This window comes from Nilaparvata lugens, chromosome 1 (genome assembly GCF_014356525.2).
Source record: "Nilaparvata lugens isolate BPH chromosome 1, ASM1435652v1, whole genome shotgun sequence".
Lineage (NCBI taxonomy): Eukaryota > Metazoa > Arthropoda > Insecta > Hemiptera > Delphacidae > Nilaparvata > Nilaparvata lugens.
This window is the reverse complement of record NC_052504.1, coordinates 77,838,427-77,853,647: the sequence shown is the minus strand read 5'-3', so window position 1 is coordinate 77,853,647 and position 15,221 is coordinate 77,838,427.

Genomic DNA, 15,221 nt, shown 5'->3' with positions numbered 1-15,221 from the left:
GTAGGTAAAGAAACAATAGTAACTCACAGAGGAGGTCCCATCCTAACCTACATGCTTGGCTTCAATACTTTTCCTTCACTCTTTCTTTTTCCTTTATGATTGTCGCCATTCCCTCTATCACTATCATCATCGTAAGCACTATCATAACACCATTGGTATGAAAAAGGAAATGGAGAATTGAGAAGGAGGAGATGAAGAGAGAGAGACTAGGACAATAATGTTCAGCAGTGTCATTATCCCAACCGCTGTCATTGTGGCTTGAAGGCGATCAATCAAAACAGCGAAATGATTTATTCATCACCATTCAAACTCTGTCATCAAACTTTATTTCCTCTCCATAAGAAAGTGAACGATCTTCCATCTCAGTTACTCCGATTGCTCTTACTCATCATCTGTGATTGTCTCTCTCTTCTGCATGCTTCTTCCAATCCATCTTAATTAAGATCTCCAAAACCTAATTCATTATTTTTATTGGTCTTGAGTAGTATGTTGGAGAGGCAGGTGCATTCCAATGTGATACTATAGCATAAGAATAGATAAATATGTATGTTTCCACTATGGTAATACTATGAAGACAAACTTAGATGGGCTAAGGGATGTGTGTGGAGCTAGTGACTAAATTTTCCATCATATGAAATTAAATGCTTCGTTTCCAAAGATTCCTTGGAGCTCGTCTTTTTAGCTTGTTCTTGGATATTGTGATTGTAATAATTCTGATATTATATATTTGAGAACTCCAATGTGTCTTGGTGTCTTGTTGAGAGAACATTGAGTTTTTAACGCTTAGAAAAACTACTCATACCTTATTTAAAACTAATTTTTTTTCAATGGTCACTTTCGATATAGACTCATCCTAAACCAGGTTCAATTTTTTCCGCATTCTCCTTAGGAATATAAAAGAAACTCTTCACTGTCCCAACTCATATCACATATCATTCAAATCATTTAGTTGAAAAAAGCAATAAAAGATTCAGTATTTCTGCTTCAGATACTGTTGCTGGTGAGCTGTTGTGATATTTATCCATAATGAAAACACTGGGATGTTGTCATTTGGTGTAGAAACACCACGGTTTGTAATTTTACAATAAATTATTAATATTTTTTACATCAGTATTTTTATATTAATATTTTTTCATCAGTATTTCTGATTTGGTAAGAACACCATTTCTTCTTTATCAGAGAATTTCTTCTTTGGTAAGAAAAATGGGGGGCAAAATGCATGCATTGTCTCCCTCCCCTGATTAATTGCCCCCAAAAACTCAAAGGAGGGAGGGACATGAAATACCTTTACACAGTCGTCGCCACTGTTAGAAACCACTATCAGGTAAGGAATCCATTGGAAATTCAAAAATTGTGAAAAAAGAATCAATTAAGAACAAATTTTATGTAAAAAAACATGAAATAGAATATTTTCTATAATGTGTGAGTCTTTAAAGAACAAAAAAAACCAAACAGCTTCCTATTATGTGTTCTCGTTATCTGTTAACTTTTCTTGCAACTGGAATGGGATTTATTGTAAACGATCCAAATTGTTCGAAAAGTTTACACAATATTACTGTATTTTACTTTAATCAATCTCCAGAAAATATTATCATTTATCCAGCGTATGGCAGATACACAACAAATATATAGCTCATGAGTCTCAAATGCCTAGATATACACTGTATATTTCGAATTTCTTTAAGATGCTGTGTAGTTTTTGGTCAGGAAAACATAAATTTGTCCGACCGCCATTACTTACTAGTCCATTTAGCGTTACCCAATGTGGACCATGGAGGTGAACTAGCGTTACACATAATTAAGTTAAAAATCGGATTGCTGGAACAATTTTGAGGTTAAAGAAGATTGCAACTCAACTCCAGTAGATATATTATTATTATATGAATGAACAAGCTAAATCAATTACAATCAATGTACTTGGAAAATCATCATCATTCAATCCTCTCCCCAACTAATTGAATGAACAAACCAGATTTATTTCAATCAACGGATTCGGAACTGACATTTAGAATATCACCAGCATTAATCTTCTCAACTTGGATATCAGGATTATCGGCAATGATTCATCACCTGACCAGAAGAGGTCAACATTCGCATGTCAATGGATCGCACGCAACTTACTCCATCACGCAATTACGAGCAACTTATGAATGAACGAAGTTCTGTATCAGTGTTGGTTTGTCCGGTTTGTGTGAGTTTCTCCGACTGGAAGTCAGACTGAGACATCGCCCTCACAGACTCTCCTTCCCTCCTTCCCTCCTCAGCCTCCCGTCCATCCCTTCGGTCCCGGATCCTTACACTTTCACTTTCTTCCCGGATTAACATTCCACTTTCTTTTGTTCCAACCACCACGAATTCGTTTCATTGATACATGCACCTCACTGCTACAGTTCATTGGCCTTACCGATCAACTCATAATCAACCGACTGACTTCCTGTTGGCAGCGAGTCGCTTTTGGAAGTGAATCATCCTCTGAGTGGGAGTTGGTGGCAAACGCCAGAGATAAGATCTTTAGTGATATGGAGTATACATGAGTATAGTGATAGGAAGTGTACCTTATTCACTTGAAGCCTATATGTAATACTGGAATATAGGACTTCAATGTAGTACTTAATGATATAATGAATAATTATTCTTATAATCATTATGAATTCCAATTATAATGATTAAACCTTCTGTTATCAATTACCAATGAAAAAATAATGATAATTCCAATCATAATGAATACTCTTCTTCTGGTATCAACCACGACAGATCATTCAACTAAACTGATGATAGTTATCTATCAGATAGTTGATGCTATATAGTGAACAGAATGATGAATTACTTCTCCACAAATTGTTGATTTCCGAGTTTTTCCAACTGATTCATTCAAATTGACTCAGCATAGCTTACAGAAATTTATCTCTTTTCTGTATAGGGCTACTTTTATAGAAATAGAAAGAAAAAGAAAAATCTTAGTACCCTTTTTAAAATATTCAATCACAACATGTTTCGGACATTGATGCCATTTTCAAGTGATCACTTGAAAATGGCATCAATGTCCGAAACATGTTGTGATTAAATATTTTAAAATATTTTAAGTGATCACTTGAAAATGGCATCAATGTCCGAAACATGTTGTGATTAAATATTTTAAAATATTTTAAGTGATCACTTGAAAATGGCATCAATGTCCGAAACATGTTGTGATTAAATATTTTAAAAAGGGTACTAAGATTTTTATTTCTCTTTCTATTTTTCACAGAAATTGTTCACATAAATTAGCCTGGTGGCCGGGAGTTTCATCGATGTGGTGTTGAGGAGAAGGTTGGTCGAATGACTCTTCGGCATGGGTTGAAGCCGTGTGCCTGCTCCATTCACATTATGCTTGGCAAAGTAATGCCTGGGTTTTTGAAATATAATAATTGCGTCGTGATGTTCTTCGGTCTAGCTCCTTTTTATATTATATTCATATTCTCTATACGCATTCATTCCCATACTGTAACAAAAATATTACATATGTGTGAAGGTAGCTCACGTATCTATTGAAAAAGTTATCAATTTTTTTCAGAAAAGAAATGATCTTATATGACTGGAAATATTTCCAGGTATCTGAATGTATGCATAAGAGAGCATAGATAGCTCATTCCCCTATGCTATCCTGCAGAACTCTCCCATCCATTTTGGTAGAGAGTTAGTGGGAAGAATACTTCGAATGTTCTTTCCAAAGAATGGACATTGAAATGTCCAAAGCTCCGCCAATTTATGTAGATGCATAACAATATTATCTATTCTATCTATAGTTATTCAAATTGTTTTTTTTTTCATATTATATACAGCTCAATAATAATTTTCTTGATTTATCTTTTGTTGAATTCATCCATAATTTTGCTGTATTGTAAGCTATTGTATATAACTGTATAAGCCAGTATATATTGTAATACATAAATACTGTAATAATACATAAATAATGTACTCATTCAATCAATCAATCAATCCACAGACGCATAGTCTTCATTAGTGATTCCACTTCTATATTACTATAGAAAAAACCAATGTAATTTTCTTTTATTCTGTAACTAAACTTTTTAAGGATAATGTGGTCTTGAAACTAGACACGATTTTGAAGTTAAATTTCAATTATATTTTTGATAAATTTGAATTTCCAAGGCTATTTTAAAGACCGGAACAGGCAATCATGCCTATACCGTGGAAGTTAGAAGAAGAACTAAACTTTGTCTCACAAAGTTTTCAAATCTCATATGAGAATAAATTAAATGACTTATATGCTCATTTACTCTCAGGAAAAAATTCATGCTCTTTCTTCGAATTTACAACATCATAACTCTGACATGATCAATGGGTCAATAGAATACACCTTCTGACGTTATTTTTGATGGAATAACGCTTAGCCTCTTGCTTGGCGTCAATCGGTAGAGCATCAGAGTTAGCTTAATAACTATAAAATCTGGTCGTGGTTTTCTAGGGTATAATCTCACTAAAATCTTAATAGGCTCAGACAGGAGCTTTCGCAATAATATAATACTGATAATTTATAAAAATATATATATAAATATAATTTATATCCTATGGTATTGAGGAATAAAATGAATGGTACACCATGGAAAATTTGATACATATATTAAACAAATAATCTCAAAATTAGATCAAAGAAAATATATATAGAGCAACAAAATATTAATGAAACAAGAAACGAAATCAAATAAAATATCACATATCAGTACTATTTTCTAGTTCTATAGCACAAAACTTTACCATGTGCTTTCACTTCATTTGATCATATGCATTTATCTGCATGTAGCTTTGACATCAACTTGCTGTTGCTTGTCGATTTGGACAATCCTACTTTATATATTAACTTCCCAAATCAGAGCATGATAAATTGACAAATCAACAATTAAATATATATTAATTTCTACAGTTTCCAATAAATATATATATCTCAGGGTGCAAGATTAGGCACCTGATGGAAATAGATAAATCAATTTATCCAATGAACCAGAGCTACATTATTTTATTGCAAATTATATTATAAAATCAATGATCATGTGAACATTTGTATTATTAGCTTAGAACTTAATATTCTTTTAATTGGTGTATCCTTTGATATATAAATTGACTCGTTCCTATTCAATAAAATATTTCTTATGTCATTTTTAAGACTTGCACAAGTATTTTTATTAATTTCTTAATTTTTAAAACCTTTTCGACGAGCTAGCTTTTATTTCTTATTTCAATCGAAGCACTGAGGGCGCCCTATTATTATTTCAACTATTTTTCACTCACGTGCTGGATTTTCTGTAAGTTGCTGATGGCGATCCGAATTCCTGGTAGTCCTGGATATTTGGTGGCCGAAGTCGTCTCTTCCAAGGGATTAAAAATATTTAAATGACTTTTGCTTTACTATAGCATCACAAAGTCTTATGGAAAATTACTAATTTGATTAACTTTAAGTCATTAAAAAGGTACAGTAAAAGATATTGTGCTCTACAAATTTTGGTGACATTCCATGGTAGTGGTTGGCAGGCAAGTGGGCAGGTTCTCTTTCCTTTTTCACAATTTTCATTTCCGACTTGCAAATCTGCATAAAATTTAAATATCTCGTTACTACGCCGTTCAAGGCTCAAATAGTTCGTGCCAATCTATTAAATTATTACTTATGTCACCCATCTGACATTTTATCGGTCTTCGGGCCATATCCAATACATAAACTGAACAACAATAATTCATCAACTCTTATCATTTATAGAAATATATACAAATATATTTGTATCGGCTCACTATTACCGCCCATCAATTACTACCATTTGATTGGTTCATGCAAATTGTTATAGTATACATGCGCCTACGAACCTCCTACTTCCTTAATACATTAATTTATTTTTATCTTGGGTTTTTAGTACATTTTTTACATGCAATATAATTTTCTAATGATTATAGGTTGTTTCTCACTTTACAACAATTAGCCATGTGCATTTTTAATTCCTCTAGTTGCATACCGTTTAATTACAATAAATTTCTGCCAAGGTCTCTGGCTAGATTTTACGTTATGAGACTCAATCGATCATTATGTCGCCGATCAATAGATATTTTACGCCCAACCTCAAATTTTCAATACTTTATATAATATTATATAAGTAGCAAATTATTTCCATTTCTATTTGGCCGTTATAAATTTAGCCATGATACCTGATATTATCTAATCTTTAAAAACGTTATCGCATTTGGCGATATTAGCCTATTATTCCACTTAGACCTATAAATTTATTTCAAGTAGGGATTATATTTACCCATCTGAATTTGATACGTTACAACCTACATTATGTTGAACAGGAGAGAAGAATTCAAAATATTTTCACTTGTTTGGAACCTACCTGCAACTATTCATCCCCTACTGTCTGCTTTTCGCCATTGTCAAATAGAAAACACATAGATGAACAGAACACTATTCTTGGTAGGACCTATAATTATTGTACCTATAAAAAAATGTAGGAAGTATTTTTGAAAGTTAACATTATAAACAAGATTTATATTCCATTGTTTAACATAGGGAACTCCAGCTTCAGAAGTAGTCTAGATTACACCAAGATATTGATAAAAAAACATAACACCACTAAAAATATAGCAGTGGAGAATATAAGATAAGATTATAGATTCCTGATAGAATATAGATATGTCAATGGGATCAACAGTTCGAATAATTGTACGGATACTGGAGAACTTCAACCTATTCTAAAATGATCTTCGAGACCATATAGTTTAACTAACAATAAAGTTTAATTATAGTCCAGAACTAATAACCATTAATCAATTACTCTGGCACCAGTTTATCAAATCATGATCGTATCGATCACGTTTGTGTTGCTGGTCATCAGCGGTCTGATCCAATCTTCAAGCGAGACGGCACCAAAGTTGGCTGAGGATTGCTGGTGGTACTTTGGTAATCAAGTCGAACAATAGACGAGTTGTAGGCCTGGAGATGGGTGCGTGTCGAAACTCACAAACAGACACAGAATAATCTAACGGAACAAACATTTCGGTGCGACGGTCAAGGTGATTGGGCGTGGTGAAGGACAGGAAATGATTGTTGAGGAAGACTCAAGAGAAAATTGTGATAGATTATGGAGGACGAAGAGGAAAGGAGAAAGATGTAGAACGAAGGAATTAAGAAAGAGGGAGATAATGAATATGAGGAAGAAGATGAAGTTGAAGAAAAGAGAAGAAAAATAGAAAGAAGAATATGATGAAGAATGAGGACAAGACGAAGAAAAAGCACGAGAAGGGGAAACACAAAAAGAAAAAAGTGGGAGAAGAGAAGAGTAAGTAAAGAAAGAAGATGGCAAAAGTCAAAAAAGATATAAATGAAAGACAAGAAGAAGAGAGTCGATTAAGGAGAGGTTGATAATTATTTATCATTATTGATCAATTTATTCACTTATTTAAGCATTCAGAATTACACAACTCACAGAATATCACAGGCTCACGCCCAAAACGGTTCCAATTCTAATATTTATTTATACAGTCCAAATATATCAAGGCTATGTGTCACTTCAACATTCTTCAGTTACACACTCAATTTACAATTCAAAACATACAAAAATCATTCTTAAATTAAAAAAATACTTCTTAATTGAATTAAACAATTTGAAATATTCAGAAAATTCCAAACTTTGAAAAAACTAAGGATAATGAGCAATGATTGAAGAAGTAGAAAAACATGGAGGAAAAAGTAGAACTTTATGAGAATGTAGAGGAAGTGAATAACTTTACTGCGTAGGTGTTAAAGGGAACAGTAGAAAAGTTAGTAGAAGAGTGGAAGAGTGAGGAGTGGTTAAAAACTATGATAAATGAATAAATAAAGTATGCGACTGATGATGTCAATTCATAGAATTGTAAGACATTTATAGAATTGAAAATGATAAGGATAAGGATAAGATAATAAGGGTTATTGAGAAACTGGAAAAAATGGAGTGAGGAGATGGAGAAGTGAGTGAGGGAGATTCAGATTCCTTTATTCATGTGTTTAACAAAACATAATTCAACTTACGTTCTAGCGTTAAAAATAAATACCAGTAGCGGTAAAATGACATGGTGAATCATATTAAACTGCTGAGTTCTACAATAATATTGAGCAAGAATAATGATGAAAAATGCAAAAGTGAAGATACTACTGTAATGTTTTCACATGAAACGGTGAAGTTTGGACCTTAAGAAGTCCATTCTCAGAGAGGGTATCAAGGATACCCTCCCCTTTAGCACTTAACCGTGAAGGAGAGAACCGTGAAAAACCGGAGAGAGAGACATGAAGGTGTTGAAAAGGATGAGAGGAGTACGAAGGATAAATAAAATGTCAAAAGACTGAAGAAAAATAGGAAGAGTGTGAAATGAGAAAAAGCTTTTACTGAAGCTAGCAAGGTAGCAGAAAAAAAGAGAATATAAATAAGAATAATAGAATTCAATAAGAGAGAAAAGAATGAGAATGGGAGAAAGGTCTGAAGTGAGCTGCTGTAGAGTGACAAAGGAGGACAAGATGAATTAGGGGAATGGAAAGAATAGAACAAGAGTAGAAAATTTAAGAAAATGAAAACTGTTTTGAAGGAAGAGATAGATGCTGATGAAGTTAGTGCGATGAAGAGGAAGAAGAGGATAAGGTCATTACGATGATAGGAGTAGGTCTAATGTACGGTGCCCTTGATCCATCTGACAACATCCTGTGACTTGTGACCACTTTCGTCCCAACGGAGAAAGTACTCGGCACTCAACATGACGCAATAGGGTCCGGCTTTGCCTCATAACAACAGGATCGCAGCATCCAATGTCCACTGATTCGATTACCGCATTAAATAACACTCGCCCGCCTCCGCCACCACTGCATACATTATCCCACCGATTGTATGACTAATGCGCGTTATTATCAGTTTTTCAACAAAATTTCCAGCTCTTGTATAATGCTGGAAATAAGGTTACACCCATGTCCGTTCACTCGTTGACTTTATGTACCCTAATACAATCTTTATTGTGCACTGACTCTGCTGTCAACTATTAAAATACCGTTATTATTATGATGACAGGCATATACATATAGTATACATATTATACTTTATTTATTCAGTGTATACAATAAACACGCTACTAATATACCATAGGATATGAATATCTGAGAAATAGAGAAACAACCGGGAAGTAGAACACGTTAGCGGCATTGGTTGTCCTAAGGTGATTTTCAATAATATGAATTAACTTTCTTCTATCACAAAATGTCACAAGATTGATATTCTAAATGACCCAAGGCTAGGTGAAGCCTAGTTTGAAGAGATAGTGCTTCATTGTTTTTCTACATTATCTTTTATTGATTATAATAAAGCTATTATGGTTAGTAATCTTATAATCTATGGTTAGTATTCATGAAATAGAGCCTGAAACCATGGAATAAATAAACTAAGTATCGCTTTGCTGCTAAAACGTTCAAAATAGTCAACAAAATAAAAATTATGTATGGAATACTGATATTATACTTTAGAGAGATACTATACTGTAGATGAAAAAAATAAGACTGGATAGATCAAGTAGGTATGTATACTGATAAAGTACTAAATATGCTAAATAAGCTGACCATTACACACTTCAATATGCAGCACCATCTACGTATTGGCTGATGAAAATGATAACTATTTCAAAAAAAAAATATCATGAGAGAATGCTGCTATTAGCCTATCCTGTTATTGAAATACGGTTTGCTAGAGACCTCCAGTGATTCGAAATTCAAATAATTTGTCCTCACCTAATTTACTGCTACTACTATAATCTACTCTGTGTATCATAGATTCTGTATATCATCTATACTCTGTTAAAGAGATTCTAGCAATGTTGACTATATTATTATCATGTGAGGAGATATATTATCAAAAACATTTAAATTTATAAGATTAAATTCTTTTCCAACATTAATACAGACCATGGAAATGTTTTCACTTCACATTACCAATGGTTTCCCATCGAGAAACACAATAAAATTCCTCGATTCCTCCAAGTTCAGACGATTCTATCATCTCATCAAAGAAGCTTCTCTTTTTAAACGACCATTTAACGCCGAAATAGTTTTGGTGTGAGCAATCCTTAACAGGTTGCGTTCGTCTTCCGAAACAGCGTGCCACTTCGTGATAACATGTGTTCACACTTTCTTACTGTTATCCACAGCCATCAAAATGGAACGTTCTATTGCTTACTTATACAAATGGCTTGAGTAAACACAATGCTTTCTCCTCAACTAGTAAAATATTCGTCCCTAATAGTTTTACTGTACTGTCAAGCGGGGAGAAACTCTTTATTATTTGAATCACTGACTAATGAATTGGGATATGAGAGCAGCCGTTGAGACTAAATAACGTCACTTATTTAAGTTATATTTATAAGTAAATTTATATTTATATTTATCATAATTTATATTCTATTTATTGAGTCACTTATGAGTTATTAATCATGAATAGCAACTAGTGATATCGAGAGGCAATTAGATGAGAATGTATAAAATGTATTATAAAATTTTCCAAAAGTAAAATAGAATCTCTCCAGAGTGAGCGACTCCTCTCCCTGATAATAAGGGCAAATAAAAAAACTGGACTGCCAAGATTTGACCAAAGAATTTGAAGAGAGTAATGCTCCATTTACTCATTATTCATACTCATTAAACTGTTGTATTCAATGTTAGAATGGTAGAATGTTGATAATTTGGCGTAATGAAACTCGGAGCATCAAACGATGAAAGTGCGAAAGCGAGATGTTTATTAAGATCTGAACTAATTTCCGAGGCCTAATAATGGAAATATATGTAATAATGGAAATCTACTCTAACTGTAGTTCACTGAAGTTGAATCACTGGGAACTAACGGACTCTCAATACAATGTAAATTAAAAACCAGTTGATGCATTTGATCACGTTTTTGTTCAGATTTCCACTCCTATCCAACACATGATAAACAATCGGAATTGAACACATTGACAGATGACGGAAGATATTGTTATGCATCGGAATCGATCCGAAGTGGGTCAACTGTTTGATCGTCACCCTTTTCCAGACCCACCACGCTTGGATCCAGTGATTGATGCTTGATGGCCTCTCTAGGGTGTGGCCTCTCTATGCATTCTGTGAGCTGCACTGTCAAACAAGCACACCATATTTGATTTATTGACTACATCATCAAGTGTGTCAAGTCCAATATCACTACACTTTCACACAAGCCGCCTCATGTGGGTGAAATAAATGCATTATTACTGGTTATTACCATCAACAGTAATGTAGCATGTATAAATACTACAATATTATGGTTATCCTAGATGCTATTCCACCCTATATTCAAGTCATTTTAATGTTGATGATAGCATTCCATATCCAAGTGAAGTTCCGAATCAGGCGTAATTATTGTATTAATTATTAATAAATATATTATAATATAGTAAATATTAATAATTATATTATTAATCTATTATGATTGACACAAGCGATTGAATAAATTTGAAGATTATGGTGGTGAGAGCAGAAATATAAGCTTTGTTCAGCTAGCGAAAAAAAAAAAACATTTAAGAGAATTATAGAATGCAAGGAGTTTCAAGGAATATCAATTGATAATGATGATACCGAACATCATCGACAATATTATTCGAACGATTATTAGAATAGCACTGAAAAAGTTTCAGTATAGGCCTACAAAAATAATGTAGATAATTATTATAATAATTATCAATTATTGTAAAGCAGAAAGCGAGCCTTTATCCGCTTTTACTTTTGAATTATGATGGGAAGATATGATAGATGGAGGTATAGAAATTTGGAAGAGGAAAGGTGTGATTCAATTTGTAAAATAATCCAAGTTTATTTTAAACTTACTACAGATAAGTTCATTACAGAACTCACTACAGACAAGTTCGTGAGTAGTTGAGATGAGGAAATTAGATTTGGAAGATCTCGCTCCTTAGCAACAAGTTTCCATCAAATAACATAAGTAGATTCCACTATTTCTGTAGAAGTTCAAAGATGCATAGGGTCTGATCAATAATGTGATTCATTACTGTCAATATTATGTGAAATTGAAACGCCATTTGAAAAATAGTTTTCTGCTCTATCAATGAATTGGGAAAACGCCTCAAAATCGATGTTGGAGTAGCTTTTTTTGAAGTCCATTCTCAGCTAACCCTCAGCGGTGTCTTGTGTTTTGGTCCAGATACGCTTTGATTTTGAGGATTCCAGAGGCCAAGGCCAGAAAACAGGTTCCTTCCTTGCCTGGAGCCGAACTGAAGGCTTCCTCCAATAAAATTCCAGGGTTTGTCACGCTATCAGGTAATTCGAGGAACTTTCTTTCTAGGTCACTGTGATAACAGTGTATTATTATACAATTTTCTCATCATCATAAGAAATGGATTCCATGAATGGAATTACGTCTTCAACCAGCTTCAATAATAATATAGGAACACCCACCTTTCTCATGTTTATAAGTAGCTCCTAATCACAGAAACATTCTCAACTTGTATTGGTTGTTTTCTATGAGAATTTTATTTCTTCATAGGATTTGAATAAGAAGCCCATATTTTCATATTTTTATGAACACTCATAAGGAAAGCTCCATTTCATATTTTTCTCATTTTGTAAGGTAGTCCTTTAATGTGCCCTTGAGCTTTTACCTATCTGGCTTCAGCTATTCTTCGCCTTTAAATCTCAATTGGAAAATAACTTTTGGAGTGTTATGAGGAATATGAGAAAGACTATAGAGATATATTAATTTGCAGAGAACTGGAAGTGGCGATAAATAGATATATAAAATACTCAATGTTTGTCGAAGTCTACTGCTGATGCATACATAAATATTTTTGATGTGAATAATCTCGCGTAGTTTTCCCTTATCTCTCCTAGTATTGTCGATATTATGGATTTTTTCAGACCCTCTAATCTCCTAACTGAGGGTTTGCATCAAGAAGTAATAGAACTATGGATTATTATTCACATTTATCCAGTTTACAACCTCCCATGATATTTTTTGGAGTTATGAATTCGCTAAATACATAAATTATTAGGCATTATGCCCTCACTCTTTATATCATTATTGCAGAGATAATTATTGAAAATTGAATCATAATTACCATAGTTTCTTGATCCAAGTAAAGACCACACTTGGTATAAACTTGATCACGACTAAGTTCACATTTCTATTTTTATATTAATCATCATCCGAACAGTGGGGATAACATGATCGTTTAATATAAACAAGACTATATACACTTGATATTATGTCCAATAGAACTGACGCCTACTTTCGTTTATTTTTCTCAATGATGTTTTATTTTGAATGTGATTGATGAGGCTAGAAGAGATACAATGAATACCAGAGAAAATCGAAGTTGATGCCGGCCGGCTTCTTCCCTGATATAGGCTTTAGAAGATTTGTTTGTCAATTTATAATACAAATTTCATAAATTTCAAGGTGCTAGTCAGCAACAATTTTATTCATGCCTCACCATCTTCCAAGCAATGATAATGCTATTTTCATCTGATGCTTCAGCTTTAAAAGTAGAGAGTACGTAGGGTTGCTTAAAATGGCTGAAGATGTCAGATGTAAAATGTTGGAGATGCGTCATCGCCATTGGGTTTCGGATTAGTAAGCTCCACATTTACTTTCTCCAAATAAACTGCTTTTACACACGCCTGAAATGTGCTGAACAATAATTCCGGAGTTCGGTAACCGGAACAAAGTATTCCGAGAAAATACCACAGACCACACCTGCATTCTAATGAAGACCTGTACTTAATCTGGAATTAGATTCACTTTTTAAGTTTGAAAGCTGTTACCACTCATGACAGTAATTTATTCCACTAATTGAGATATTCAAGGCCTATTCCACTGTGTCACTGATGAAAAAATTAAGCTTAAAATATAAATTGAGATTATTGAAAAAACTCTTCTACTTACTCATATCTATCAACTCAAGGATTATATTTCTTGTTACCTTTGAGTATAATAAATGTTCAAGAGAAACGATTCGGAAAACAATAGTAAGCTAAAAGAGGAATATCTTTATCCACAATGAAGCCACGATGACTACAATAATCATTTTACTAACTATCAACTAATACACGTTCCTTTATATCATTAATTTCCATTTCTAAATAGAATCTATATTGTGTAAGAATCTTTTCTTGTTTCAAACCGAATACAAATGCTATGTTTTAGCAGTGTTCCTGCTACTGTACTTGCTTTTGTTCCTGCACTGCACATGAGCTACTATTCTTGTGGCTGCTATTGTTCTTGTATTGCATTCTTGCTAATGTTGGAATTTTCATCTTGTTTAGACAGATCATTCTCAAAATATTAATTAGAATACAATGTTTCATTGTTTGGCGTGATTGTAAAATTTATTGAAAACAAAGCAGGAATAAAAATTCAGACTCATCTTTCAAACTAGACTGTTTGGTCAAACTTAGCTTTCAGACCATTGTGTCTTAGAGCCTTAATTCTTTTCATTTTCATTTTGCTCACTTCTATCAAGTAACTATTGAATCATTAAATCAACAAGTCTATTGAAATTCTCGCTTTGAGTTTAAAAAAACGGGATGATTGAAGTAGATGAGCTACTTTAAAAAGGTAGTTGAGCTTCTTCCATCAGGGCCGATGTTTGAGAATAGAAAAATGAACCAGTTTGCTTTTTACTTTAATATAATAATTTCGATAGATCATTTCTTTTTGGAGCGTACATTATAGAGTGATAATATAGTAATTTAATAATTTTATAGCCAACTGATTAAAAATTCTGAGATTGAGGGTAGCTTCTGTAAACAAATATTGCAGACAGCTATTGTTGCAAAGAAAAAATTATCTGAGCAAAGTTTCTCTGGAGTACCGGTAATAATAGATCTCCTCATTACCTCAACATTCTTATCACTCGGATAATCATTCTCCATAAAAGTATAACGATTCATAATGCTTCAGTTAGGTTAATTCTCCAAAGCAGAATAACCATCCATAATGCCTCAGATGAAATATGAGATTAAACTTAATGCGAATCATTTTTGTCAGACTCTGACAAATGAGAATTGAACAATTCATTTTGATGAGGATAAGAGGATATAAGCGTCAATCTGTAACAGCTGTTTCTACCTCAATTCCAAACAAAACAAATTCTATGAAAATGACTGGGTTAATATACAATAAATGTCCACACTTATGATTCCA